Genomic DNA, 4,526 nt, shown 5'->3' with positions numbered 1-4,526 from the left:
CGTGCCAATTGGCACGACCGTGTGAATCTGGGGCTCGACTCCTGGGACACGATCGTGCAGGAATTGCACGACCGTTCACTTCTTGGCTGCGGTCGTGGGTGGCATGGTCGTGCAGGATTGCACGGCCATGCAAAGATCTATCTCTGGTTGGTCGCACGACCGTACAAGAGTTGCATGGCCATGCACTTCTCTTCTGCTGTTTGGCCACACGACCGTGCGAGGTTGCACGACCGTGTTCTCTGTCTCGTTCCGGTGCGTCGATAATCACTATTTTTGCTCCGAAAGTTGTCCCTGTAAGTATAAAACCAAACAAAGAGCAGATATCCGAACAAAAGAGTATTCATGATGAGTTTATGATAAAAGAGACGATCATGTAAAGAATATATACGTATCAAGCAAGTGAATGTGCGTTAAAACATGCATAAACGATCATAATATTTACGTACATCACACCCCCATACTTGAACCTTTGCTTGTCCTCAAGCAAAACCCGCAATATATATTTATGTGTGTAGATGACATATAATAATCCCTAATGAATCAATATAAACCTATCATATAGTTTCATTGATGAGCATGATACAAAAATTATTTGAGTGTGGCCTAAGTAGAAGTTCTCCGTGCTCAGTGTAATAAGTGACTTAACTTTTTCAAGTGTCAACCTCTAAGCCTAGTCAATTTTCCATTTAACTGTGTTCCTCATACTTCTGGCGATAGGCACTTACCTGCCACACACAAAGTTCATTCCCCTCAAAAATGCTATGCATCGTCTACACAAGGTCTCAAAGGAATACTCAGTATCAAGAGAAACATAGTATTCATTTCCCTAGTAACCTAACTCGGTCTCAAAGGGGTGAATTGCTAGTTTCCACTCACGATAACTATTTTTTTATCCCTTATTCTTTTTCCTTTTTTTTTATTGTTTGAAAAGTATCAAACTTGAACAAACTTTCATTTTTTAATTTTTTTTTGGAATTAATTTTTCCAAATGAGTTTACATGATCTGAGTTTATCCAGTAACCAAAATGTAGTTGAGAGGTCACCATAGAAGCAAGAGTACTAGTCCAGTTCTATGAATCATGACTATTTTCAAAAATATCTACGATCAAAGTCAAGCATAATGTGAAGAGATCCTAAAACTAGGCCAACATTCAAATTCTTCTAGTAATAACAATGCTCACTTCATGCTACTATGGATAAGAAAATAAAGATCAATAGGCATACTAGCATACCAAATCACACAACATAAATATCTAGATGAAACATGTTAGTATTTTACATTAAGGAACAAACAATTATGATGTGATGAATGATGCAACTAGGAAAAATTTATTATGCAAAAGAAATAAGCAAAAACTAAACTAAACCAAATGCATCTAATGCATCCCCCCAGACTTAAACTTTTCATTGTCCCAATGAAAACTAAAAATAATGTGGAGGAGATTAAAAGTAAGAGAAGTTACCAAATGATGTATGTCAAATGCCTATATTATTAACTTCTCCATCATGTAATTGCATTCCTCCTAATCTTTGAGTCCTATAAAAGAAAATTGACAATAAAAATTAAGTAGAGGATACATGCTTATTATGAGGAAAGAAATGAAAACAAGAAATAACTAAAGACATAAATAAAATAAGAAAGAACTTGGGTTGCCTCCTAAAAAGCGCTTGTTTAAGGTCATTAGCTCGACCACCTCATTAGATTCAACGAAATCTCGCTCTTGGAAGGCTAAGATATTTCAACATCCCCCTACCAAGGGCTCTTATTATGGAGAGAGATTTCATCAAAGGAGCTACAGAGTAAAGTATAACTCTCTCCATCTTCGTCTTCTTTGAAGTTCTTTCAGGTGGTCGAACACGGTTCAGTCTGAGCTTCCAAATATAGGCCTCATGAAAATCTGCACACCCAAAAGAAAAACATACCTCTCCCAAGCATGTTATATTAGATAGAACTAGAACCTTATTAAGATGAATTGAATATGTATCATAAATTGAATCACATCCAACAAAATCTACTATTGGTACATCTATGAAATTTTCCAAAAGATCACAAAAGATACTAACCTTGCTTTCCTGAGAGATACCTGAAAGTTCTAAACCTTTATGGAAAAGGAACCTTGCTTTTCCAGAAATCTACATTCAACCATATTAGTGTCACAGAATTTGCCAAAGTCTTCATTTTCATTGACCCTCACTAATCTTTGTGGAAAAGGAACCTTTAGTGAAGGTCTTGGGAAAGGTACTTTCTTTTCCCATATTCTCTTTGAGCTCGCGGAGGAGGTCCAACTGTAGGTGTGATCAATCGTTGAGGGAAAGATACTTGTGGCCTTTGGGAACTTCCTAGAGTAATAAAACTGAGTTCTTGAGGTCTTCTATTGTTCTTCTCCTCAATTCTAAACAAATCCTTCTTCAGTAGTTCTTCATGATTCTTACCACTTCTCAACTTAAAATTATTACACTGTTCACTAGACACTGTCTGTGTAGGAGGGAGATATTGTTTGAACCATTTTGAAACAATGCTATCAATCTTAGCCCCCAAATGTTTGAACTCCTCATTCTGTGACTTGTGGATTTCAAAACTCTTGGATGGTTGAATTGTATTTTGTTTAACAGGCTCTCTTATATATATGGCTTGTACTTCTTGAATTTTTAAGGGAGATTCCATCCAACTTTTGTTCGGCCATTCATGTAGATTCATTGCCACTTGATCAATTAACATATATACTTTATCTACACTCTTGTCCATAAAAGAACCTCCAGCTGATGAATCTAACAAACACTTATCTGAGGAAGAAATTTCCCTATAGAATATGTGCAGGGTCAACCATTTTTCCAAATTATAATGAGGGCACTGTCTTTGTAGACTCTTGAATCTATTACATGCTTCAAATAATGATTCTTCATATGCCTGAGCAAAATTTGTGATGTAATTCCTCATATAAATCGTTCTACTTGGAGGAAAAAAATGATTCAGAAATTGCTTCTCCAATTATTCCCAACTTGTGATGCTTTGAGGACAAAGAGAATATAACCAAGTCCTTGCTTTATCCTTGATGCTAAAAGGAAATGCCATCAATTGAACTGCGTCTGCTGACACTCATTCACAATTCACCATATCACTAAGTTCTAGAAATATCTCAAGATGTAGATAAGGACTTTCTGATACTTCTCCTCCAAATTTGTGACCTTGTATCATGAAAATCAACTCTGGGTCTAGTTGGAAATTTTCTGCTTCAATATGAGGCTGCACAATGGGAGACATAAACCTTGAAGAAATAGGTGCCGAGAAATCTCTTAAGGGTCTGCCTGACATGTTAGTGCTCAAGAAAAAACAAATTTAAGTAAAAATAAAAATGAAGAATTAAAGATAAGAAATAAAATGCTATATGAAAAAAAAGAAACAAAATGCAGAATTTAAATTGATAAAAAAAATAAATGTAGAATTTAAAGACAAGAAAGAAAATACAAATTTTTTTTTTCAATTATGAAAATGGAAAAACAAAAACTATTCACAAGTCTAGATACACTAAATTGCTAATCTACTAATGTTAATGCGAACAGTCCTTCGCAACGGTGTCAAAAACTTATTACGATTCCGTAAGTTCACGGATTTGTCGTCAGTAATATATAAGATCGTCGAACCACAGAGTCTGTTGATTAAGCACTAGAGATGTCACAAAGTAAGTTATTTAGACGGTCGAAAGTTGGCTTTGGTGCTTGCAAACTAACGAGAGTGATTGAAGAGAGAAAGAGAAGATTGAGATGAAGAGAGAGGAGAGAGAGAGAGAGAGAATTGATCTTGGAGGGAATGAGTTTTGGGAGATGGATTCTAGGATTTCGATTTTATTATAATGCTAGGAGAAATTACATAGATTGCTTAGTTTCTACCCTCTATGTCCATGCTCTTGCAGGAAGTTGAATTGGTCAATATCCTTAAGTATCGAATAGAGATGATTCCTGTAAAATCCAGTATCGGTTAACCCCTGTCACGAGGGCACCTCGGTAGATCACAAGAATACATGTCTAGTAAATAATAATAAGGATAAAGGTAGAGATTTGGTACGATTTCCTACTTCCTTATGGAGGAATTGCCTCTCCTTTCAAGAGAATGTCCTAAACGTCTGTGAACGGATTACCCTTGTCACTAGGACCCCTCGGATATATGATCTAGAGTACTCTTTCTACGAGAGCAGCAATTCCTAAAGGACTGTTTCTCCTTTTAAAGGAAATTCCTAGACGTCTAGAAAGGGTTACCCCTGTCACTAGGGCACCTTTGTCAATACGCTCTAGGGCATCCTCTTTGCGTGATAACAATCCTCCACATCAATCAACAAAGCATGCAAAGAAATATAAATATGTCACACACACAATTCATCATGAACAAGGTATTAACAAGTCATTGAATTGAAATATTGCGAATCTACATAGTTATACATCTCCATCACATTACAAATACTTCCTAATCCTAGAAAATGACCTCTACTCCATTGTGAGGGAAGAACAACCCCAAAACATAAAGTAAAGCA

At 36.2% G+C, this 4,526-nt stretch overlaps 1 non-coding gene across 1 annotated transcript; it reads left to right on the top strand.

Moving 5' to 3' along the window:
* The first annotated feature begins 2,834 nt into the window (after nt 1–2,834).
* LOC122044619 lies at nt 2,835–2,940 on the top strand. The gene has a single exon (XR_006129650.1). It is a non-coding gene; the product is annotated as a small nucleolar RNA R71 (small nucleolar RNA).
* Nucleotides 2,941–4,526: the final 1,586 nt, after the last annotated feature.

The sequence above is a fragment of the Zingiber officinale genome, chromosome 2A, assembly GCF_018446385.1.
Source record: "Zingiber officinale cultivar Zhangliang chromosome 2A, Zo_v1.1, whole genome shotgun sequence".
Taxonomy (NCBI): Eukaryota; Viridiplantae; Streptophyta; class Magnoliopsida; order Zingiberales; family Zingiberaceae; genus Zingiber; species Zingiber officinale.
The sequence above is the reverse complement of the archived record's forward strand: the minus strand, read 5'-3'. Positions and strand labels throughout refer to the sequence as shown.